The sequence below is a fragment of the Rattus norvegicus genome, chromosome 15 (genome assembly GCF_021556685.1).
Source record: "Rattus norvegicus strain SHRSP/BbbUtx chromosome 15, alternate assembly SHRSP_T2T, whole genome shotgun sequence".
Lineage (NCBI taxonomy): Eukaryota > Metazoa > Chordata > Mammalia > Rodentia > Muridae > Rattus > Rattus norvegicus.
In genome coordinates, this window is record NC_141548.1 from 107,039,902 (window position 1) to 107,067,170 (window position 27,269).

Below are 27,269 nucleotides of genomic sequence, written 5' to 3' on the forward strand. Positions count from 1 at the left end.
AAGAAGAAAGGTACCATAAGTAACCACAGGCTAAGTAAGATTGACAGTAACCCCTACCTATAGAAAATAGAACACAGAAGGTATATTTCCTGCAAATAGCAAATAGCATAACTTCTTCTTTATGGCTAAAGGTATCCCATTGGACAGAGTACACATATTTTTAGCTATCCCTCTGTTGTTTGACACCTAGGTTGGTTCCAATCATTGTGAGTTAATATGGAACTATTTCCAAAATGGTTCCTTTAGATAGGTTCTGAAGCCTTCTAAGAAACATAGCCTGGCTCATATTTTAAACCAAGATCCAGAAAAATATAAACAATCTTGATGATCTGTGATGAGGTTTAGCATAGAAAATTAAAAGCCAGGTTCTACTAATGTTTTAAAAAGAGAATTCATCATCATAAAAAAAAAAAGAATGAGCCGTTATAGCCCACACTCAGGATCTAAAACAGTGACTCTCCTGGCAGGCAGCCTTTTATGTAACAATGGTACTGTGCCCATTCTTGTTTTCAAACATACTTTGCATTTATACCTAAGCCAAATGCATTTCTAAAGAGCCTAAAATTATGAAGCCAATTAAGAATCGAGTATGCATCACACATTTCTTCAGTGTAGAGGCCTTATTATTCTACCTTTATTTCCTATATGGAAGTCAGTATTGAGCAGAGATAAGAAGCTAAATATCAGCAGCATGCGGCAGCAGTTGAAAATTGATCCAATCAACTTGGCAGGTGTGATTAGTTTTGTACAAATGATAGCACATACCTCAGATATTTCCCAAGTCATCCTAATTAAACTTGAATCAGTAACAAAAAAGCAATGTGTTGGAGAAAATAAATGCAAGTGGCATTTTCCTGCCCAATGGTTTACAAGATATGTTAGATAATGGCTGTTTATCATTCGGGAAAGGTACTGATTTCATGTTTAACACAGGGTAATGGAAATCAGAATACGGAGGTGCCCTTTTAGATAATTCAATTTCACTTTCATATCAAAAGTGAGAAAATATCATGTTCTCGTTATTAATAGCAAAGTTGAGAAGTAGAAGCTATTGCCTCGCTTCCTCAGCAGGAGAAATCTTGAGGAGAAATATCCAGCATTTCATCAATGATTTTATCAGCCTTGAGGGTCACTAAACACCTTATGAATCCCTAACCCTGCCATTAAATATCCAAGTCAGGGAGTCAGTGACTGAGAGATCCACTGCATAAACTAAATGCTTTCACTATTAATTGGTGAACATGCTGGTGAAGAATGCTCATAATGAACTCATCACAGCATTCTTCTATGGCTTATATAAATAAACAAATATATTTTGTGGGTTGGGTAACAAGTCAAACCATAGCAAAGAAATCCTGAGCCCTTGGATCCTTATCGACTAGTCCTCTAAGCACTTCCATTTGATCAGTCATATCATACATTCTTCTCACCTTTATTGGAAATACTTAGGCCATGTTGTAAGCCTACATGCTCTCTACTTTAAATGCACAGCCAAGAAAAAAAAAGAAAGAAATGAAGGGAAAAAATCTGTTTCAAAAGGGAACTGCTATGAAATCTTTGTGGCACAACGTTAGTGTTCCAGAAAGCCAACTTTTCAGAGATGGCTTGAAGGTCAAACAGCCTGCCTTTCTTAAAACTCTGATGTTTACTGAGAAGAGGGCATGGGTAGGAGATAATGACAGGATGAATATATAGAAGGATCGAGTCAAACTCTCTATGAAACAATCCAGTCCCAGTACAAATATCGACTATATGTAAATCATAGGCACACAGCTCCAGATCTGCTAAAAATCATCTCTACTAAGGAAAAGGGTGAAAGTTCTAGAAGTATAGATGTCTCAGCATTCTCAGCCAGTTATGCAAATAATCACCTGGTGTCAGGCCAGGAGTCCCATGGAGAAAAGCAAAAGTATTGGCTCACAATACACTCAAAGCATCTTCACTATTTTTTGGTTGTTTATTTGTTTTTATTTTTGTTTGTTGTTGCTTTTTTTTTTTGTGAACACTGCTACTTTGGTCCTCCGCAAGTACATGAATATGATTTTGCAGCTATTAACTGCATTCATGTCCTTGTTTTCTAAGGGTGTAAGGTGAATGCACCTTAAGAGTTTATAAATAAAATCATCTTTTTATTCCCTTTTAGATTTAGTTGGCTCTCAACTAATGATTAAAGCACTAGCCATTAGCTATGTGACTGTCACACAGATAGCCACAGCACCACCTGAGAACACATTAGATGTACATATAGTGAACCCAAACACGACTTCTTCAGTGAAGATCTGCATTGGAGCAGGTCTCCTGATGAAACATGTACACACTGAGTATTTGACAAACTCTCCGGGATTTCACTAGAGTAGAGATGACTTGCTTCTGTTCCCTGTACTCGTTCTCTGCCAGGGGATAATGTACAAGTCACAAAATGTACAAATCACCAAAATGTTTGAGTAAAGCATTATTCACCCTGAATTGATCTCGGAATAGTCCTTGCTGTAACCTCATTTGGATTCCAAAAACACATGTGGCTTTTGATTTAATCACTCAGTGATACCTGTGTGCAATTTGGGCATTGGCATAGACCTTGTGATTTCAGTGGCACAGTGAGGTCTTACAGTTTGTGTCAGCTTCAACTTTACTCAGCAGCGCCCCTTCTCACAAGAATTATTAGTTTTTCAGAATGCAGTTGCCTTTGGCAGGGAGAATTCTTAGAGCATTTATACCTGACAGGTGAGGATAAATAAATAAATGTCAATGACATGTGACAGATGATTCCATTCCCTCAGTTTTCGTATGCATGCTACTGATATGAAACTTTTAATAGGGCTAAATGGTTAGAATGGTTAGCTCAGTGCAAGATAAGAGGTATGCAAAGAAAATATCAATTTTCTAATACAAAATATTTCTACACCAGCATACCACCGTGAGTTGGTTTGACTAACAGGCATTTCTTAAGGAACTTGGTAAGAAAACTGAGGCTACTTAGTTGTTCTTAACACTAAGACATATGCCCTCCAGGTAGTATGTGGTCTTCTAGGGGCAGTTAGAATTCAACTTTTTGACTGAATGTGGAGTGTTTTACCATTGTTTCATTCAACGTCTTCATTTTTTGGAGAGAAAATTGATGTCAGGACTAAATAGGTTTAGAGGCATAATTAGGTATTTTATCCTGATCGTTTCATTAATCAAAGTTGACCTCTATTAGAGACATTTTTTAAATGAGGAACCACTGACCTGTTTTATTCCATTTTAATACCTTTCCCAGTATTTGACAAGATGAGGAACAAAGTCTAATTGGTCATAAATTTTTATGATTTTTCCTATTGCTGGAAATTCCAAGGTACCACTGGTATCACTATTTCCAATTGAGGCTTTGTTCTGCTAAGAAGTAGGTTTGCAAAGGCACGAGCTAAGTGGGACAGAAAACCCCCTGCATTTATTCTGTTTTTTTTCTCTGTGTGGCTTAGCTGGCATACTATTCTCAAAGTGCATTAATGATTCAGAAACAGCAACACTGTAAGTGGAAAATGTTAATCAGGAGCAGCCTACCACTCCGTGAGATGAACTTTCAAAATGCTTTGTGAACTCTACAAATAGGCACTCAGAATCTTGTGGGATAGTGAATTAAACATGCAATGTGTTTTGTCCTAGATAATCAATACCACCAGCCAATAGTTGTTATGAATTTTAACATATTACATACTAAAAATAATATTTTTCCCAGTCAATACTCATGCATCAATAATGGTGATGAGTTCAGACTATAGCTAATATATTGATTAGTGAATATTGATTTAAAACAGTTTAGATTTTGGGAAAAGAACTAACAAAAATGCATTCCCAGGTCATAACAGTCTTCAGTTTCAGATCTGATGCCCTCTTTTGGCCTCTGTGTAAACATGTACTCATGTGGCATAAACACAGAGACACATAATATAGATAAAAGTAAAAAAAGGAAAAAGTTAAAGTAGTTTAAAGAGAAAATAAGCCAACACAATTTTTTCATTTTCTTTTCTTTTTTTATTGGCTATTTTTTAATTTACATTTTATATATCCCTTTTTCTGGGGCTTTAAGAATGGTTCAACTTCAAATTTTGTTTTTCAAGATAAATATATTTCCTTTTATAAAATTATATTTTGCTTGAATAATTTTATCTTCAGTAAAATTACTGTTGAGTGGTTGAAACCCCAATATCCAAAAGAATTTAAGGGTTCTGATAAGATGTAAAAGTTCTCACAGCAAATAACCCTTAAATTTTAGTAACTACAAAAGCTTTAGCCTGAAAAAGCACAATCACAAGTCAAGCAGTCACATGCAAGCATTTCTAACTTCTTAAGATTCACATAGTTCTGACAAGGATGGCTTAAAGGAACATGCTCTGTGTGCTTTCTAGAAGAAATAAGGAACCATGTGCTCAGAATTTTAGTTGTTGCTATACTTCTTTCATCTTTACTTAAACTAAATGTATTTTGTAAGTGATTTAAAAAGCAAGTAACCCACACAGAGTGATGTCAACAGGAGAAGCTCACAGAACCACTAGAATGTCATTGTCTCAAAGGTGAGCTGTTAGATATGTGAACACGCAGAAAATCTTCAGAAGTAGCTAGCAGATCAAATCCCTTAAAATCAGAAATTTATAAAGTCCACTAAAGATTAAAGATTAAAAATAAAAGAACTAAGAACTTAGGATATATTTAGCTCCGCGGTAGGATACTTACTTAGCCTGCATAGGGAATTGGTTCAATCCTCAGTACTGAAAAATATTGTAAAGCTGGGCATTGGTAACACATTAACACCAGTACTTTGGAAAGTCTACAGAGTGAGTTCCAGGACAGCCAGGGCTACAGAGAAACCTTGTCTCAAAAAAAATTAAATAAATAAATTTTAAAAAAATTAAAAAAAAGGTTTAGCTCACTGTTTTTAAAGTAGTTCTTATAATTTATAATCTGTATTTTATTGTATCACTCCATGTACAAGCAGAAATGAGCTTCCAAATATATGTGATATAATAAAAAGAGCAGTTGAGGCTTAGTATATTGCTCAGTATGTAGTATATTTGCTATGCAAGCATGAGGATAAGCGGTAATGCTTATGACTCAAAAAATAAAAAATAAAAAAAAAAAGAACTGGCCACAAAAACACAAAAACTCATGTACTATGTAATCCTAGCCCTCTTATGATAGAATGAGAAACAGAGTTGAAAGATGTCTTTGAATATTGGAATCTTGGTGAACAAATTGGAACAAACTGTCTGAAAAAAGGAGGGAGAAACTGACACCTGAATTTGTTCTGAAAACCTATTGTGGTATGAATGTACCCACTCAAAAACTTAAACACACACACACACACACACACACACACACACACACACCATACAACAATCATAATACACAATAAATAATGTAAGGTAATGAGAGAGGGACTAACTGGAAACCTTTGTCACTCTTCCTTTCTAAATATTCTGTCTTTTAGTTTTTTTTTTTAAAATATAAGTTATAGACTTCAATCCTAAATTTTGTAATACACATATGCCAAACATACATACAGACACACACACACACACACACACACACACACACACACACATACATATACACACAAGATTACAAATTTGCACAGAAGAAAGGCAAACATCTATTATTTTCAAAATTCAATACAAGTATTAGATACTTTATAGATAAGGTAAAGGGTATAATTTTTAAAAGTTCAGCCTTTTGTAAATGTATAGTAAGTACTCTAATAAAATTAAATATGGGGTTTATATTTGTTTCATTTAAAAAAAGAAAAGAAAGAACTTCTTGTGGGTGGAACCACCTGTCAAAGTCATAATCAACAGAAATGACAGGATACATGCAGTGAACAGAAGGCCATGGGTTTAACTGTCACTCACAGGACTAGGAAAGGAGAGACTTTTGCCTTACTCATCAATATAGATAGCCTAATTATATAGGAGTATCAGAAAGAATTAATCTAATTTTGAAGCTTATTATATGTACAAAATATTCTCAATGACTTTAATGGGTTATATTATTACATTTTCTAGCATTTTAAAACCAAATAATGATATGAAATTAAATTACATTAAGTAAAACCCATTAAACATGCAGTCATAAATTATAAATTATATTGTTTATATGATTTTTAATCTTTGATGATTTAAATTAATGTTTTGTATATTGATTTTTATCTATTGTACGATTTGGTGGTAAATCCGTACAGTTGTCTTTATCTTCTATTTATGCCATTACCTATGTTTCTTATTTATATTTCTTATGATCTTTCTAATTAGCCTTGTCTATTTTCTTCCAGTGATCTGCTCTTAGTACTCTATCTTGAAGACAGAGGACCCAATCAGGCAAACAACAGATTAGAAATAAAAAGAAGAGATTTTGTTCAAGGAATCAAATCTGGAATCAGATTGAACTGAGACATTTACAGCAACTCTTATAAGAATTTCTTAGTTCTTGAAAATAGTTGTGGCAATTTCTCATTTTTCAAAGAGATTATTTACTTTTTACTCTGACTTGCCTAGTAAAACAGGAAACATGTAAGGCCAAAGAATTTTTTAAAAGAGGGTCATTTGGGCTTTTAAAAGTTTATATAAGAGGTTCACCCTGATCCCTAGCCCCCACTGCTGCATACTTAGATTAATTCTCCTGACCCTCTGGGCATCCTTCCTGTCTCTCCTCATACCTGATCCTGTCCCTCCTTTTCCCCTTCTACCTCCACTCTCCCAACCCAGTTTCCTCCCTCCTCTGCCTCCCATGATTATTTTGTTCTTCTAAGTGGATTTTAGGTATCCACACTTGGGCCTTCCTTCTTGTTAAGCTTCCTAGGAGGAACCTCTTGAAAGTCACAGAGACCTAGGATATGAAAGGCTACTAGGACTCAATGGGAATGACATTAGCTGAAATGCCCAACAGTGGGACAATGGAACCAGAAGCAGCCACCTCCATTAGATATACATGGTCCCCAGTTGAGGCAGAAGACCACCCACCCATCTTCAAAAATTTTAACCCAGAATTGTTCTTGTCTAAAGGAAATGCAGAGACAAAAATGGAATAGAGACTGGAAGAAAGGCCACCCAGTGACCAGCCCAACTTGGAATCCATCCCATGCTGAGTCCATGTTGTATGTGCAGACAGGAGCCTGGCATGGCTGTCCTCTGAGAGGCTCTACCAGCAACTGACTAAGACAAATGCAGATACTTACAGCCAACCATTGGATTGAGGTTGGGGACCAATATGGAGGAGTTAGAGGAAGTAGTGAAGAAGCTGAAAGGGATTGCAACTCCATAGAAAGAACAACAGTGTCAACTAATCTGGATCCCTCAGAGCTCCCTGAGACTAAGCCAAACATCAAGAAACATACATGGACCGGTTCACGGTCCCAGGCACGTGTGTAGCAGAGGACTGCCTTGTATGGCCTCAATGAAAAGGATGCACTTAATCCTGTGGAAACTTGATGCCGCAGGGAAGAGGGATGCTGATTGGGGGTAAGGTGGGAATGGGTGGGGGCACCCTTTCAGAGGCAGGAGAGGTGGAGGGATGAAGAACTTGGAGAAGGGGACCTGGAAGGAGGCAACTTTTGGGAGGTAAATAAATAAAATAATATAATTACATAATAATCATGTTAATGAAGATAGATAATCATAATTTCAAATCAATTTCTACAACCATTAATGAAAGAAAAGAACCATTGTAATTAGATGTGGAAGTCTTAAACCAAATGGATATAGCCATTATTGCCTTTATTATGACTAGCAATGACATTATGTGTTTCTACTGTGTTAATAAATGTAGTCCACAGCATAAAGTATGGGCATTTTTGATGACAAGGTCTAAGCTGAATCTATTAAAAAATAAATTAGCCTTAATGTCCTTTTTCTGGAGACTATATAGGTCAGGGAAACATATTAGTTAACACTTGTACTTTAATAATCCTTGATATTAGGTACTCTAAAAGACAAGGGTCTTAATTATCATTTGATGAAGAAGTAAGGAAATCAGAGACACTGGTTTAGATTTGGAAATGAATGAGACATGTAACCAATGCATGAAAAAGAATTAGCACATAAAAGTGCTTTATAATACAAATGTGTGTGTTTTCATGCGTGAGTGCAAAGGCACTAACTACAGCAAAATATTACAACTGATGAAGCGGGGGAGTCGATAACTTATTGCTTGAATTCATTTTTATACATTTGAACATTTTTATTACAAAATCCAGAAAATTAGCACAGGCCAACCCACAAAGCTTTCAATTATCCAGGCCAAGACTTGGGCACTGGTATTCTTAATGAATCACCAGGTGGTATTGATGAATATTCAAGGTACTATATTCTTCTATTCCCCCAGCCAGCCAACTTCATTAAATTCTGGCAACCTAAGCAATCCAGGCCCTCCCTGATTTAAACTTTCATGTTCTCATGGGGGAGCTATTTCACCACAAAGTGCTTTTGAATATGTCAGGAAAAATAATCCCATCAGTAAGACATTCATCAAGAAATGAGGTGTCATGGAAAATTGCCAGGCACAAGTATGAAAGGCTTAATCTGCAGCACTAAATGAAGCAGTAGTCAGTTGAGTAAAAAGACTCAAATTGGAGAATTGCAAAGAGACAAGAAGATGCCTAAGATGTGAGGTCTGAAGGATTCAAAAATGGAATCCAGTGGAACAGATAAAATTCTGTTACCAGGAGAGAAGTTTGGCAGCTGTTTGTCTCTAAATGACTTATCTCACATGCCTCTGCAAAAGAGGTCCTTCAACTACGAAATGTAGGCTAGAGTACACAGGAACACGTTGCAAAGTGCTCAGAATAGTCCAAGAGAACATATTGCAAGTCCTCAGCCTCGTGGTGAAGTCTTTTCTTACATGGATTTTTCTGGAATTAGCATTGCTGGTAAGGTCTTGTGTTCTTTCTGATGCTGTTCCCACTGTTACTTCCCCAATGAGTTCCTACCCCTTCACAGTGGAAAGGATTACCTCACACTGATCAGGTATTATAGTATAAACAATTTATATGTGTGACAATTTGTCAAGGGGCAACTGAAGATGTTTGGTGCTGGAAAATTTCTTACCCAACACAGAAACTATACTGTTTTGCCATTCATTACACATCCATCAAGCTCAGTAAGTGACAAATATCTGAAAAACCTATTTTCTAGAGTTAATAATTCAGGCTCAGGAACCATTACAGAAGAAGAAGCCAAAACATTTTACAAGCCAGACTATGAAGCAAAACACTGTTTTCTAGACATAATATAACCTCTGAACTCATAAACTCACAGGAGCTGGAGTTTATTTCACAAGATCAAGCCAGCCAACATTCCAGCATGGGAAAGAGCTTCATGATCCCCTACCTATAACTGAGAAGCTATGGATCAGTATAGCCTTCTTTGGGAGGGAAAGTCAGTTTTCTTTAAGAGTGTGTCTCCTGCTAGTCAACCATACTCAACTTATGGTCTCACACCAAGGTGTGTATGGGCAGCATGAGTAGGAATCAATGAGTTATTAAATTTTAAGAAGGTTGAAGAGAGAAGACACAAAATTGAAGTAGGTAAGTGTAGGTGAAACTGGGAGTAGTTGGGGGTATATATCATCAAAATATGTTATATGAAATTCTTGTAAACGGTCATAAAAATCTATTAAAAATTTTAAAGGATGTTAATTATTGCTTACTACTAATACAATAAAATGCCATGCAGAAGAATATTTTAAGCTTCAAAACATTACCTCTTAGAAAAATACTTTAATACATGCTACCCTGACTTTATTGGTACAGAACTATACATCTTATTCCTATGCTCTACCACTATATGATTTTGGTGTCAATATATTTGGGTTTATAAACTTCCTAGCATTTATGTGGATTTATAGATTAATGAGTTTATTACTTAAATACTATAGAATATAAATGTACTGTCTTTATAGAGTTTTTTGAGATTTATTCATTTTCAAGTTACATGTTTTATAAGTGCCTGAATGTATATATGTAGATATAACAAATGTGCCCTTATAAACCAGAAGAAGGTGTTAGTTCCCCTGTAACTGGTCTTACAGATGATTGTGAGCCACTAGGTGGATGTTGGGAACTAAATCCACATCCTCCGGAAGAGCACAAGTACTCTTAAGCACTGAGCCACTTTTCCAACCCCCTAACAAAAATTTCAATAACCTTTTAAAAATACAAATCCACATATTCATCATTACCAAAGGGGTTTATACATCATGAAGCCTTACATCCATGTCTAGCTTAACCTTAATTTCCACTTAAAATTCATTTTTATTTGTCATCACATTTGCTGCTAAGAACTATGTACTATACACTTTAAAATATCTGGGTGAAACTATTTGCTTCCATCATTTGAATGCTTTTGTTTTGATCTAAAATATTTTAGAGTGGGCTGGATAGTTTTATGTCAACTTGACCAAGGCTAATAAAAGTATCTGAGAGGAGGGAATCTCAACTGAGAAAGCACCTTAATAAGATAGGACTTCAGGCATAATTTCTTAATTAATGATGAATAGGGAGGCAGCCCTTTGTGGGTGGTATCATCTCTCAGCTTGGTGGTCCTGAGTTCTAAGAAAGCAGGCTGAGCAAGCCATGATCACCAAGCCAGTACGCAGTTCCCCTTCATGGCCTCTGCATTAGTTCTTAACGTAAGGTTCCATCCTTGCTTGAGTTCCTGCCCTCACATCCTTCAGTGATAGTCTATGGTATGAAAGTGCAAGCCAAATGATCCCTTTCTTCCACAACTTGCTTGTGGTCATGGTGTTCAATCAGAGCAACCCTAAGTAAGGCATTAGAGTTATAAATTATGCACAAATAATTTCTATAAGGCTTAGGACTTCTTTGAATTGGAGTAAAAATGTCATAGCATGTTTGTGTTTGGAACACAGCTAATGGAAACCATCACTAGGTTTTGAATCAAATGTTTACTCAATTTGGCATAAGTGCAATTAAACATGAGAAGCAACATAAAAAATAAGTGAAAATAGCCTAAGAAAACCCTAGTTTTCTTAGCAGAAAATAGTTTCTCCAAAGGGAACCCCATTTTGACATTCAAAAGTAGTATGTCAATTGAGTGTAATAAATGCAAATTGACCAAGACAAAATAAGTGGACACACATGTTTATAATTACTACCAAGCCACAGGATATTTTTGAAGCATAAGTCTTATTCCTCGGGGGGTTTTGTATTTAAAAGTGACAAATTAAAGAGCTAATAATTTTTCTCACAAAGACATCCAAGAAAAATGGCATGTAATACATACACTGTGAAGTTTCATTTATTCAGAAATTTGATAATTCCCAGGTTGGTAGTGTCATAAAACAATAATATCCACATGTGAGTATATGACCTTTTGAACCTTCCTGAAGCTCTCTCCTGCTGTGCAAATGTTCCAACTTCAGTATCCAAGGACCCACATTGCATTCAGAATGCTACTCTACTCTCGTTGATACCTTAAAATTATAGTTCATGGTTCTCTTCAGGAAAGCCTCTAGACTACACTCACTGCATCTAATTATAAGTCCAACTTAAAGAACTCATTCACTCAATGTTAGACTGGTTTGTGGAGACACTGATTAAATGTTGAAGCAGAAACTTTCATTAATAATTGCACTGTGGTGTGCCTCTATAGCTTCTTGAAAAATTCCACAATGTAGCAGAACACTGATCCTGGCATAAATTATCTCCTTTTACCAGTTCTGAAGAGAATGTTGGTATTAAAATGCTACCCTTTTCATAATCTCTGGAATAATAATCAGTGTATATTGCATGAGTATGTTGATCCCTGAATCATTTATAATGTATGCAATATTACACATGTTAACATTTCTTTAGGAAAATGGCAGAGTGATGTAATATTTACAAAAAATGATGACTGGCCAGGACTAGTGGCACAGACCTATTGCTCCAGCTACTTCAGAGGCTAATGTTAAAGGATTTTAACTGCAATTCTACCTTGGGAAGTTTAGTGAGGCACTATCTCAAAATTTAAAAAAAAATTGAAGGGCTGAAAATATTTTTCAGTGGTACAGCGTTGGTTAAGCCTGTATGGGGCCCTAGGTTCAATCTCCAGTCCTACTTGCCCTCCCCTATAAAATATTGTGGAAAAATTAAATAATAACCTTGTACATTGAAGATCATCATTTTATAACTGATCCTTTGGATTTTAAAACTTTCTTTACTTCATATCCCCAAATAATCAAGTATTCAATGTAAGTACATGTATTATTTTCCTCTCATAAATCATTACAGTGATTTAAAATTTAAGAGTTGTTATTTTGCCATTTGGGAGGATAGGAGTACATGATAGGATCTGCTGGTTTTCCTTGCCTTTCTTAGTTTCCAGAGACTACCTCCATTTGAGATTTATGTCCCTTTCCTCTCCTTTTTCCAAAATGTTTTGTGGAATAGAACTCTTAACCATGGCATCACTCTGACCTACTCTGTACCCTTCTGTTCAAGCAACTTTGTGGTTACATTGAGTCTATCTGAGATGTTGGGAGTAACCCTTCCTATTTTCATTCCATCAGATCAGCAACCTTAATTCTATAAGCAAAATATATTCTCTCTTGTGCTCATAAACTTTGGGAACTAGATCATACACACAGTTGATGTGCCATTATCCCATACAACATGTGTAAGAAACAAGAAATAAGGTAAAGAAGTCAAATGCTCTAAAATATCACCTTCAAATATCACATATGCCTACCTTGATCTAAGCTATGGAAGTGAAGAAAAATGCTTACCATATTGAATGTCTATGCTTCTGTAGTGAAAGGCATGTACTTATAAGCCTCAGATATGAACCCCACTATATCAACAAGTTATAATTACAGAAGAAATGCTTCAAGGTTTTTCTCTGAAAGTCTACAGGAAGGATACATATGACCTAATGGCAATAAATTTTGAATGGCTTCTTTTTCTGCTTGTTTAGAAAGAACGTCTACCAAGTGAACAAATTCATAGCAAAGCTATAGATTGAGTAGCCAATTCATTTTAAGTGGGCAACTCAAAATCTACTGAAAGCAAGAATAAAATTCTGCAACTAATGCGTTTCAGGCATTGCCACATAATTACGAATTTTCTCATTGCCTCTTCGTAAACTGGTTCTCAAAGCAGCAGGAAATGAAATGTTAAAGCCTAAAGTTCTGCTTATCTGAACAGCTGACACATTGTGCTGTAAAGCTGATAGATGCCCACAGGAATATATCCTAGAGATGCTCTCAACCAGATCAACCAGAACATATCTCAGGGACATTGGTCTAGGCAATCTTTCTCACTTATTTGGATGAAACTCAGAAGACAGGGAATCAAGAAAGGGGTTTTGTTATATTGTTAATACACTGCAAGGGAGCACATGCATCAGAGAGAGGCAACAAATGGAGACCATAGATACATAATACCAAAGGAAAAGGAACAGCACACCTTTATAGAATGCAGGACTTTTATCATTTTAGGGCTATATACAAAACGCTATATACTTCTACATCTTAAGACATGTAATATGTATTTAAAAAATAAGCATAAGAGAGAGAACTCTGAAACTTGGAACCTTAAATGATAATTTCTAGCATAATGTATTCAACTGGAAGTGTCATTAACTCAATTGGAGGTCTAAACTAAGGAAGCAGATGGCAAACAAATGAGGGCACACAGACAATGAGGGTGTCTTTATTTTAAATGCCCTGACTTGATCCTGATGCATTAAATGCACTGAAAAAAATCACTCCATATCCTAGTGCAGGCCAAATAATTTTAATTAATAAAATAAGAGAAAAATTATAAGCAGATATCATTTTTAAAAGCAGATTTTTTTTTAACTTTGGAGGATATTACTTCTCCAGTGTTTAAATCTAAAATGGACTAGTTAACATTCTGTAGAACTTTTCAAGAGATTTTCAGGTGTTTCGTTCACCTGAATAAAGGCATTTCAGCAACTTCCTTGATCCCTGCAAACACAGACAGCAGAGAACTTTGAAATATATGCCTTAAAACCCATCAACACCAAAGCTAACCTTTATTATTAGAAAAGTAATGAATTTCTGGCCATTTTCCACCCTTGGCATATTTATTTTTCATCAACAATTTCCAGCTAACACATAACCATGATATTTTACCAGAAAAGTTATTCTAAATTAATTATTTTTACTATTGTGATTTTATATCTCTGCTACATTTGATCTAGAAGCTATTTCAAATAGTTCTGTAATCATGAACTACATAAATTTGGAGTTATTTATGACCAAGTAAAAGTTGTTTCTCTCAGTTAAACAAGAATGTGGTTGCTTATGTTGTAAAAAAATGTAGCCTTTTAAAAATGGGTGGGCTGAGGATATTCCTGTGGAGACAGGAGAGGGGAGTGTAGGAGAGGGGGAGAGGAGGAATGGGATGTGGAACCCTCTTGGAGGGGAGGTGGACCAGGAGAGGAAAGAATATGGAATGTAAAAACAAAAAAAGTGTCACTGAAGTGGGCTGTCATTCAGATAATGTCACATCAATTCTTTATAATATGTGCCTGCTTACCTGTCTGTGTATATACACTAACATATGCAGCACAGCTACGTTCCAAATATATATGCTATATAGACCTAGATAAATTGTATATATGTATTTTATAAAATACTACATGTGATAAAATATCTTCTACAAAAAATAATACATGAGCTAAAAGATATTTACACATGGAGATTGAGAAAGTGTTATTTGCTAAGAATGTAGAAAACACTCATTGCAGTGTTTAATAACAAAGTCAGGTGAAAATGTAGTTAATTCAGTCCTAGTGTTTTTGATCAGTTAGTCTTTAATTGACAATTCACTTCCATAAGGGGTATCGCTTAGCAAGCAGCTTCATTGGCACTTCTTTTTTTTTTTCCAGTTTTATATCCATTTATGAAAGCGTGCTGGATCCAGAATGTATATTTTTTTATTAACTTGAGTATTTCTTATATACATTTCGAGTGTTATTCCCTTTCCCGGTTTCCGGGCAAACATCCCCCTCAAGCATGCTTTTGGCTTCTATTTGTCGACAACAGAGTGGCCATGGACTGCTTGGCTCTAAATTCCCTAGTCTTTGTTCTGAAGAGATCAATGCTATATTAGGAGCCTGGTTTGTGTGCTTGGTAGGGGAATGTTGGCATGTTTTCTTGTGTTGTATTCTGGTACAATTTGCTACACTACACTTTGCTTCTTTTCACTTCTTTCTTATAGAAACACACAAATTCAGCAAATATCTAAAATAAAAGCAAAAGCAATAATCTAAAAGAGTTTTCATTTTTTTTGTCATTTGTCTTCCTCTTACACAGGATGACACATTAAGGGACATATGCCTTGTGTATGCTTTGGACAAGATGCTAGGCTGATGACGTTGTGCCCTAAACAGCAAAAACAACAAAAATGAAGATGCCATGCACTCTACAGTTGGTCACAAGTCCTGGTAGAGAACAGCATTTAGTGGTGATCTGAGTGACTTCAGTCCTAAATTTCATGCCTTCTTAGTTCCTTTTAAAATTTATTTTGTAAACTTTTGTGCAATATAGACTACAAGTTGAGTATTCCACCCCTCACACGCATGCTTAGAAACTCAGGCAACATTTCCTGAGAGAAGTTCTGTGAATTCTTCCTCAAGGTGCTTAAAAGAATAGAACAGGAATACTTTGCCCTTGTACCCTTGGATTAGAAGGACTTAGTCCATGAAACTCTGTGTTGTGATTGGTATCCAGCCTCACTCACACAAGTAAACGCTTCAACTGCATGAGTGTTATTAGCAAAAACAATTATGAATATCAAATATTTTAGTTTATTAGGGCTTGGATCTTTGCACACAATAAACTTAATTATCTTAGTCATCTTGGCATGAAAATTGAGGAAAAATTCCAGAGTAAACTCAAACTCACAGGTTTCTTCATAGTGACAGTCAATCTGGCCTTACCGATTGTGGTGCTGAACATCCATTAATGACAGGTGAAATGGCACCTTGAACTAGAGAAGTTTGAAACTATTGATCGTAAACTATTGATTTGTAAAGTGGCTAACTCAAGGTTTTTGTGGGTTTTTTTAAATTAAATTTAACAAAGATTCCCATCGGTACATGTTTTAATGGTGATTCTCTAGATTTTTAAGAAGAAACCTTTTTAAAATACCATTAGGGTCTTTCTTTAAACTACAAAGTCTCCCTGGAAGTCTCCACACACACATTAGGAAAACGTGTCAGTTTTTTGATGATCCTGGTATTTCCCTGACCTATGGAAAATCCAGGATCAGCTCATTTAGACAAACATTTTTCCCTTTGCACTGGAAAAAAAGCCCAAAAGTACTTAGTCTCCACCACACACCAGCAAATACCACAATTACAGGAAAATTATTATTAGTATTAAAAATGTTATCTTGTAGGGAGAGGCAAAGATTAAAACAGAGACTGAAGGAACACCCATTCAGAGCCTGCCCCACATGTGGCCCATACATATACAGCCACCCAATTAGACAAGATGGATGAAGCAAAGAAGTGCAGACCGACAGGAGCCGGATGTAGATCGCTCCTGAGAGACACAGCCAGAATACAGCAAATATAGAGGCGAATGCCAGCAGCAAACCACTGAACTGAGAATAGGTCCCCTATTGAAGGAATCAGAGAAAGAACTGGAAGAGCTTGAAGGGGCTCGAGACCCCAAAAGTACAACAATGCCAAGCAACCAGAGCTTCCAGGGACTAAGCCACTACCTAAAGACTATACATGGACTGACCCTGGACTCTGACCCCATAGGTAGCAATGAATATCCTAGTAAGAGCACCAGTGGAAGGGGAAGCCCTGGGTCCTGCTAAGACTGAACCCCCAGTGAACTAGACTGTGGGGGGGGGAGGGCGGCAATAGGGGGAGGGTTGGGAGGGGAACACCCATAAGGAAGGGGAGGGGGGAGGGGGATGTTTGCCCGGAAACCGGGAAAGGGAATAACACTCGAAATGTATATAAGAAATACTCAAGTTAATAAAAAAAAAAATAAATAAAAAAAAATGTTATCTTGTTAAGTTTTGGCTTTTTTTTTAGAAATGTCTGAGTTTGTGTTTCTATTAAAAGTAACATTCAAAGAGTTAAAATGAACAAGAATCAGGACTTTGGATGAGACTCTGGAACCCAGTGAGTGACATCTGGAAGACTGGCTATAAATAGAATTTGTCTACATGTGGGACTTTAAGCTTAATTCCAGTGAGATTTAAAAATGTCTGCATCTTTACATGATTTAGATGCCTCAGCTTCTCTGTTTTGAAGATATGGAGAATATTTCAATGGGATGAAGCAATATTTCAAAACAGAAAATATGTCTTACCCAGAACTCTTCCGACAATGATAGACTTTTTTTTTTTTTATTAACTTGAGTATTTCTTATATACATTTCGAGTGTTATTCCCTTTCCCGGTTTCCGGGCAAACATCCCCCTCCCCCCTCCCCTTCCTTATGGGTGTTCCCCTCCCAACCCTCCCCCCATTGCCGCCCTCCCCCCATAGACTAGTTCACTGGGGGTTCAGTCTTAGCAGGACCCAGGGCTTCCCCTTCCACTGGTGCTCTTACTAGGATATTCATTGCTACCTATGAGGTCAGAGTCCAGGGTCAGTCCATGTATAGTCTTTAGGTAGTGGCTTAGTCCCTGGAAGCTCTGGTTGCTTGGCATTGTTGTACTTTTGGGGTCTCGAGCCCCTTCAAGCTCTTCCGGTTCTTTCTCTGATTCCTTCAACGGGGGTCCTATTCTCAGTTCAGTGGTTTGCTGCTGGCATTCGCCTCTATATTTGCTGTATTCTGGCTGTGTCTCTCAGGAGAGATCTACATCCGGCTCCTGTCGGTCTGCACTTCTTTGCTTCATCCATCTTGTCTAATTGGGTGGCTGTATATGTATGGGCCACATGTGGGGCAGGCTCTGAATAGACTTTTAAATTCAACCATTATGTCCTTTTGAAAAGATTTTTTGAGTGAGGAAGACAGAAAGACAGAGACAGAGAAAGATGCACATACATGAAGGGTGGGGGACAGTTCTTCCACATGTAGCCCCTGAAGATGGAATTAAGGTCTTAGGCTTAGTGACAAGTAACTTATCCAGTGAGAAAATGTTATTCTATTCCTAACCATAATAATGCCATTCATTTCTGGAGTGAAAAACTGATAGCTTACATTTATTATATATTTAATATATATAATAAGTTAACTTTTGTTTAGGTATTATATGTCTTGTCACATAATCCTCATTACCATTTTGTGAAAGATGTAGCATTATCATCATAATATTTATTGGGCAGATAAGGAAATTAAAGGACAGGTTTTTTGGGGGGGGGCATCCTATTTTGTAAGGATACAAGATCATCCTTAAGTAGCAGAGAAAGAAGCTGACGTGAGGTACTGTTCTTACAAGCTTGAGCTCGCAACTGCTGTACTGTTCTCTCCCCATATTAGCAACAACAAAAACAAAATCTATTAAAATAGTATGCTCCCACATAAACAAAATCTATTGAAAAGTAGTGAGCTTCTACATATCCACACACAGCATTCCTTTTAAAGTGGGTTCCCTATGCAAAATTATCTAATTAAAAAAAGCACTATAGCAACCAGAATGGACTTCTTAGAAATATCTCCTAGGGAAGCCCTTGGTCCTGCCAAGACTGAACACCTAGTGAACGTGATTGTTGTGGGGAGGGTGGTAATTGGGGGAGGATGGGGAGGGGAAGCCCATATAGAAGGAGAGGGGGAGGGGTTAGGGGGATGTTGGCCCGGAAACCGGGAAGGGGAATAATAATCGAAATGTAAATAAGAAATACTCAAGTTAATAAGATAGAAAAAAAAAGAAATATCTCCTAGGACCAACATAAGAACCATGTTTGGCTATAAAACAGCCCACAAAATAAGTAATATATATAAATTTTAAATATAAATAAATAAATAAATAAATAAATTACAATTTAAAATGCCCTGGGACTTATAAAATAATACAGGCTTGAATACATGATATAAAACAAAGTAAACGCAATTCATATTAAATTAATATTTACCACTTATAGATAGAAAAGAATAAAAACACCTATCCCCATATCTGTCATCTCAACTTGTGCAGATATGTGGTTTATTGCATGTGCATGCACGCACGCGCGCACACACACACACACACACACACACACACACACACACACACAGAACCAGTCCTTCTCTTCCTGTCTGCCATGTGTCCCTAGTGGGCCAGAACAGCACTTTTAAACAAAGAAATGATGAAATCCAGAATACTATGTCATTTAGTCAACACTTAACAAACTATGTAACAGTTACAAGACTCTAAAATGAGGTAATTCTGCCCATTGTATTTTAGAAGTGTCAATGAAGTGACCTCTAAACTATGCCAAGTTTGGGGTGCTAATGTGGCCTTAGTGCTCACTGATTTACTGTGTGTTACACAATCACATGACCCTTCAGCACCAACTGTTTTCCAGATACTTTTAATAAAATTGGTTTTGACTTTCCCCTCAGTGGTCATAGTGTATTTATACTGCAATCACCCCTCTTCAATGATGTCCATCAGAAACACTGAGACATTTGACAAAGGTTAAAAGCCAAAATCTATGACTAAGGAGTGTTTCCTGTCTTTATAAAATTAATTTTCCTCTGGAGACATACTCTGGATAAGCAAAATTTTCTGAGAAAAAAAGTGTAACTGGAGACAATTTGTCTAAACACGGCAAAATTGGATTCTTTCACAATACTCAAGTAAGACACAGCCAAGGCATTTAGTTGTATTTGCTGTGTCTTCAAATAATGAGACACCAACATTTTAAAACTAGAAGAGACATCAGTGGAAAATAATGAACCTAAGTTTCTTGTAACTCAAGCTACTTGTGCAGTGTTAATATCCCAGATGTGTCATTGTCTGAGAGCCATCAGATAAGTCATTCCCTTTAAGTGGATGATGTTTTTTGATGGTCCCATAGCAAACAACAAACGATATGAGTCTGTAGAATTAAAACAATTAATAAATAAAGCCTGATGACTGGTTCACTGCCCACCTCAATGGTTTATATTTCTGAATGAAAGACACACACCCAGCCTTCATATTTTATATGCCCTACACAGCACAATAGCCAGGGCACTGCCTAACCTCCAGTACCTCCAGTCAATAATTCTGAGCTACTACTTAATAAATTTGCATTCTATCTTGGCTGTCCTGGACCCAGTTGGGCAGCCATCTTGGCCATGCTCTCCTGGCTCCCTTCACATGGCAGCTACGCCTCTCTGTCCTCTACTGTTCTCAGCATGGCATCTCTCCTCTATTCCACATTCTTCCAGCATAGTGAATCTCTCTTCTTCCTCTTCCTCTTCCCACATCAGGGAATCCTAAAATACTGCCAGAATGTCTTATCCAGCTATTGGCTGTTGGCTCTTTTATTGACCAATCAAAACCAACTGGGGGCAAGTGTCTAGAAGCTACATAAAGAAGTACTTGTGCAAACAGTTTTTGGGCTAACATAATTAGCATTAGAATACAAGCAGCTAAATGGCTCCAGAGATAGGAGATGGTAACTTAGGAGAATGGCCTTTGTCTAAGGTGATAGGAGAGAAAAACAGCCTGGCCTTGGAATTTTAGTTTGACCTGGACTCTGATGAACTGAAATCTTCATAGCAAAGTGGGATGTCCCTTTCCAGATAAAGTCAAGATGTGAGGTGAGGGGTAAAGCCAAATAAAACTGTACGCTAGCCTCTGTGTGGCACTCTGCCCCATTATCCTTTCAGTCTGCTGTAATTTCTCATCATCTATTGTGATGTCAGGAAAAGGATAGAGTCCACATTTCCATGGAAAACGCAGTGCATAGGTGAATGCCTGCTGTCAAGATCTGGAGTGACAACAGTGGTAGTGATCTCTAGAGAGAGCTGGAGTTGTGAGGAGGATTCTACAACCTCTCAAGTGTGAGCCAGACCTTCCGCACATTGAACAGAATAGAGAGATGTTGCTTGTTTCTAAGGAGAAGTAGCTGGTTATATGTCTAAGGGTGTTAATCTCTGGTCATGAATGTAATGGCTTATTACTCTAGCTAAACATTTATTGTACACTATGAAAGCTATTCCTAAGTGGTTAGCAGCTTACACAAATAATTGTTATTATCTTCTACACAATGAAATAACTGCTCCCGGTATTCATTCTCACTATGTAGATACTTTGAGATCTATGACCAAATTTAAAACCTACACTTTTCCTGAGTGCCACTTGTTTCTAAATTATTGATGACTATGCACACTGTAAGATGAAAGTCATATTTCTTATTGCCCCAATATATGGAATTCCTTTGACATTCAGGTTGTGTGTGCTGCATCTATGCGATGTATCTATGTGTCCTTGAGGCCTTTTTAAAAGCAGACGTTTAGAGTGTTCTCTGACTTCTTTATAGTTTAACATTATCTGGTTCCCATAAAAGAAAGTGAGGAGCTAGAACAAAGAAAAGTATATAAGAGATGATGCTTCTGAAAAGGAATGTATGAAATAGTAGAAACTAAAAAACTCTTCAGAAAGAAGATAAAAGAGGTCACGAACCTCGCTGATCTCGGCCCACAGCTCCCTGCTCCCAAACCCTGTGGGAGAGAGATCTCATTGCCCAGACCTGTGAGCAATCCTGAGACTGCAGGGGAAGAGAGACTGCCACTTCTGCCCACCTTTATCCACATCCCTGGCCCAAGAGGAAACTGTACAGGGCCTCTGAGAACAGGAAGATAGGGACAGTCAAATTGCAGGAGCCCAGCAGTTCAGACTGCGCCCGGATCTGAAGAGACCCAGTCAAACAGCTCCCTGCACCCAAATCCCATGATAGGGAGGGCTAGAACTTCAGAGGGGCAGACATGAGTGGGAAACCAGAGGAGACTACTCTCTGCCCACATTTCTTTTTTTTTTCTTTTTTTTTGCTCTGATATAATAATTTATTGTATTTGTAAAAATCCATAGATTGTTTTATGTCTGAATGTCATCCATGAGCTAGATTACAGTCCTAGAGAGTAAGACTCTGTATTATACAATAGAATTAGAGTTCTAATTGCACAGAAACAAAAACCCATGACTTGAACCACATATGTAATCCATAACACATTCTCCTTAAATTTTATTATTTAAAAAAGTTTAAAGATTTATTTTGTTTATTTCATGTATATGAGTACATTGTAGCTGTCTTCAGACACACCAGAAGGGGACATCAGATAGTTGTGAGCCATCATGTGGTTTCTGGGAATTGAACATAGGACCTCTGAAAGAACAGGCAATGTTTGTTACTGTTGAGCCATCTCTCCAGCCCTATTTAAAAAATTTTAAGTACCCAATATCTTAATCATATTGTGTATTTTAAGAATCAAATAATACATCAAGATATTTCATTCACCTTTTATATTTATACCTTTTAGTACCATAAAATATCAGCACATAATTAACACTATCCATAACTTAGGATCCTATTTGTTTTTTTAAAGATTTATTTATTTTATATATGTGAGTATACTGTCACTATCTTCTGACATACCAGAAGAAGGCATCAGAGCCAATTACAGATATTTGCGAACCTCCATGTGGTTGCTGGAGAGTGAACTCAGGACATCTGGAAGAACAGTTAGCACTCTTAACCACTGAGCCATCAGGATCCTATTTCTAATTCTAAAGTACTAAATTATGTTTCAAAACATACAGGATATTGTTTGGAATTGAAACATAGTAAATAACAAAGTATTAAAGAGTAAATTATTAAGAAATATATTCAAAGCCATTATATGATACTATCTGACATAGAATATTCAAAATGCAATATATATATAGTCTAACAGTTTCCTTAAAAATTTATTCATGAGAGAATTTCTTTTTTTTTACTGCTATATTGTTCAGAGTAGCCTTCCAGACTATCTTAGACTTTCATAGTCTTTTTTTTTTATTTATTTAATACTTAATAATAATTCTTTGGTTTCCGGGCAAACATCCCCCTCCCCCTTCCCCTTCCTTATGGGTGTTCTCCTCCCAACCCTCCCCCCATTGCCGCCCTCCCCCCAACAGTCTAGTTCACTGGGGGTTCAGTCTTAGCAGGACCCAGGACTTCCCCTTCCACTGGTGCTCTTACTAGGATATTCATTGCTACCTATGAGGTCAGAGTCCAGGGTCAGTCCATGTATAGTCTTTAGGTAGTGGCTTAGTCCCTGGAAGCTCTGGTTGCTTGGCATTGTTGTACATATGGGGTCTCAAGCCCCTTCAAGCTCTTCTAGTTCTTTCTCTGATTCCTTCAACGGGGGTCCTATTCTCAGTTCAGTGGTTTGCTGTTGGCATTCGCCTCTGTATTTGCTGTATTCTGGCTGTGTCTCTCAGGAGCGATCTACATCCTCTGCCCACATTTCTGACTCTAGAGGAAAACACCTAGCGCCATGAGGGCCCTCTGCACACAGGGACCCAGAAGTAGGGGCAGGGCCTTCTGGTGGCTGCCCTCAGAGAGAGCTGAAACCCAGCCCTGAGGAGCGACTTCAAGCCCAAGACCAGAGGTAGGACCAACCTGTCTGCTCCAAGTGATCTGCCTGGTGGACTCAGGACACATGCCCACAGGAACAGCTGAAAGCCAGTGGAGAAGAATGACTACACGCCTGAAAGCAGAACACTCTGTTCCCATAACTGGCTGAAAAAAAAAAAACAGGAAAACGAGTCTATAGCACTCCTGACACACAGGCCTATAGGATGTTCTAGCCACTGTCAGAAATAGCAGAACAAGGTAACACCAGAGACAACCTGATGGCGAGAGGCAAGCACAGAAACCCAAGGAACAGAAATCAAGACTACATGGCATCATCACAGCCCAATTCTCCCACCAAAGCAAACACTGAATATCCAAATACACAAGAAAAGCAAGATCTAGATTTTAAATCACATTTGATCATGATTATGGAGGACTTTAAGAAAGACATAAAGAACTCCCTTAGAGAAAGGCAGGAAAACAGAAGTAAACAAGTAGAAGCCCTTAGAGAGGAAACACAAAAATCCCTGAAAGAATTACAGGAAAACACAAACAGGTGAAGGAATTGAAAATGGAAATAGAAACAATAAAGAAAGCACAAAGGTAGACAACCTTGAATAAAGAAAACCAAAGGGAGAGACAAGGAGCCGGAAGTACAAGCATCACCAACAGAATACAAGAGATAGAAGAGAGAATATCAGGAGAAGTTTCCATAGAAACCATCAACACAACGGTCAAAGATAATGTAAAACAGAAAAAGCTACTGGCCCAAAACATACAGGAAATCAGGACACAATGAGAAGATCAAACTTAAGGATAATAGGTATAGGAGAGAGTGAAGACTCCCAACTCAAAGGACCAGTAAATATCTTCAACAAAATTATAGAAGTAAACTTCCCTAACCTAAAGAAAGAGATGCCCATAAACATACAAGAAGCCTACAGAACTCCAAATAGATTGGACCAGAAAAGAAACTCCTTCCATCACATAATAGTCAAAACACCAAATGCACAAAACAAAGAATATTAAAAGCAGTAAGGGAAAAAGGTCAAGTAACATATAAAGGCAGACCTATCAGAAATACACCAGACTTCTCACCAGAGACTATGGAAGTCAGAAGATCCTAGGCAGATGTCATATAGACCCTAAGAGAACACAAATACCAGCCCAGGTTACTGTATCCAGCAAAACTCTCAATTAACATAGATGCAGAAGCCAAGATAGTCTATGACAAAACCAAATTAATACAGTATCTTTCTACAAATCCAGTCCTACAAAGGATAATAAATGGTAAAGCCCAACACAAGGAGACAAGATAAACCCTAGACAAAGCAAGAAACTAATCATTTAGCAACAAAGCAAAGAGAAGAGAAGCTCAAAAGCATAATCCCACCTCCAAATAAGAAGATAACAGGAAGCAACTATCACTATTCCTTAATATCTCTCAAATCAAAGGACTCAATTCCCCAATAAAAAGACACAGATTAACAAACTGGACACATAATGAGGACCCAGCATTTTGTTGCCTACAGGAAGCACACCTCAGAGACAAAGACAGACACTATCTCAAAGTAAAAGTCTGAAAAACAAATTTCTAAGCAAATGGCCTGAAGAAGCAAGCTGGAGTAGCCATTCTAATATCGAATAAAATCGATTTTCAACCAAAAGTCATCAAAAAAGATAAGGAAGGACACTTCATATTCATCAAAGGAAAAATCCACCATGATGAATTTTTAATCCTAAATATCTATGCTCCAAATACAAGGGCACCTATATACACAAAAGAAACCTTAATAAAGCTCAACGCACACATTACACCTCATACAATAATAGTAGGAGATTTCAACACCCAACTCTCATCAATGGACAGATCATGGAAACAGAAATTAAATAGAGACATAGACAAACTAACAGAAGTTAGGAACCAAATGGTCTTAACAGATATATATATATAGAACATTCTATCCTAAAACAAAAGGATATACCTTCTTCTCACCACCTCATGGTACTTTCTCCAAATTTGACCATATATTCGGGCACAAAACAGGCCTCAACAGATACAGAAAGATAGAAATAATCCCATGTGTCCTATCAGACCACCTTGGACTAAAGCTGTTCTTCAATAACAATAAGGAAATAACGCCAACATATACATGGAAGTTGAACAAAGCTCTACTCAATGATAACCTGGTCAAGGAAGAAACAAAGAAAGAAATTAAAGACTTCTTAGAATTTAATGAAAATGAAGGTACAACATACCCAAACAAATGAGACATAATGAAAGCTGTGCTAAGAGGAAAACTCATAGCTCTGAGAGCCTGCAGAAAGAAACAGGAGAGAGCATATATCAGTAGCTTAACAGCATACCTAAAAGTTTTAGAAAAAAAAGAAGCAAATACACCCAGGAGGGGTAGAAGGCAGGAAATAATCAAATTCAGAGTTGAAATCAACCAAGTAGAAACAAAAAGGACTATACAAAAATCAACAGAACCAAAAGCTGGTTCTTTGAGAAAATCAACAAGATAGATAAACACTTAGCCAGACTAACCAGGGGACACAGAGATTAACAAAATCAGAAATGAAAAGGGAGACATAACAACAGAATCAGAGGAAATTCAAAAAATCATCAGATCCTACTACAAAAGCCTATATTCAACAAAGCTGGAAAATCTGAAGGAAATGGACAATTTCCTAGACAGATACCAGGTACTGAAGTTAAATCAGCAACAGGTAAACCATTTTAACAACCCCATAACTCCTAAAGAAATAGAAGCAGTCATTAAAAGTCTCCCAACCACAAAGAGCCCAGGTCCAGATGGGTTCAGTGCAGAATTCTATCAGACCTACATAGATGACCTCATACCAATACAATCCAAACTATTCCACAAAATTGAAACCGATGGAGCACTACTGAATTCCTTCTATGAAGCCACAATTACTCTTATACCTAAACCACACAAAGTGAACTTCAGACCAATTTCCCTTATGAATATTGACGCAAAAGTACTCAATAAAATTCTTACAAACCGAATCCAAGAACACATCAAAATAATCATGAAACATGATCAAGAAGGCTTCATCCCAGGCATGCAGGGATGGTTTAATATATGGAAAACCATCAACATAATCCACTATATAAACAAACTGAAAGATAAAAACCACATGATCATTTCACTAGTTGCTGAGAAAGCATTTGACAAAATTTAACACCCCTTCATGATAAAAGTACTGGAAAGAACAGGAATTCAAGACCCATACCTAAACATAGTAAAAGCCATATACAGCAAACTAGTAGCTAATATTAAACTAAATGGAGAGAAACTTGAAGAAATCCCACTAAAATCAGGGACTAGACGAGGCTGCCCACTCTTTCCCTACTTACTCAATATAGTTCTTGAAGTCCTAGCCAGGGCAATCAGACAACAAAAGGAGATCAAAGGGATACAGATTGGAAAGGAAGAAGTCAAAATATCACTATTTGCAGATGATATGATAGTATATTTAAGTGATCCCAAAAGTTCCACCCGAGAACTACTAAACCTGATAAACACCTTCAGCAAAGTGACTAGGTATAAAATTAACTCAAATAAATCAGTAGCCTTCCTCTGCACAAAAGAGAAACAAGCCTCGAAAGAAATTAGGGAAATGACACCCTTCATAATAGTCCCAAGTAATATAAAATACCTTGGTGTGACTTTAACCAAGCAAGTGAAAGATTTGTATGATAAGAACTTCAAGTCTCTGAAGAATGAAATTGAAGAAGATCTCAGAGGATGGA

General features: G+C 37.1%; 1 protein-coding gene and 2 long non-coding RNA genes across 4 annotated transcripts in view; 1 reads left to right on the forward strand and 2 right to left on the reverse strand.

Moving 5' to 3' along the window:
* Window positions 1-27,269, reverse strand: part of Fgf14 (fibroblast growth factor 14) — a 630,557-nt gene that overhangs the window by 367,571 nt on the left and 235,717 nt on the right.
* The window catches only part of LOC120097183 (uncharacterized), a 67,577-nt gene continuing 61,152 nt past the window's right edge, over window positions 20,845-27,269 (forward strand). The window contains exon 1 of the long non-coding RNA XR_015638586.1: window positions 20,845-20,936. This is a non-coding gene — a long non-coding RNA (uncharacterized LOC120097183). The remainder of the gene's footprint in view (window positions 20,937-27,269) is intronic.
* LOC148001169 (uncharacterized) lies at window positions 22,089-24,173 on the reverse strand. 2 transcript variants are annotated; one of them, XR_015638583.1, is made up of 3 exons: window positions 24,104-24,173; window positions 23,537-23,656; window positions 22,089-22,258 (listed from the first exon to the last, which is right to left on the reverse strand). It is a non-coding gene; the product is annotated as an uncharacterized LOC148001169 (long non-coding RNA). The 2 variants fall into 2 exon arrangements; XR_015638584.1 differs by having other exon boundaries at window positions 23,537-23,652; window positions 24,104-24,172.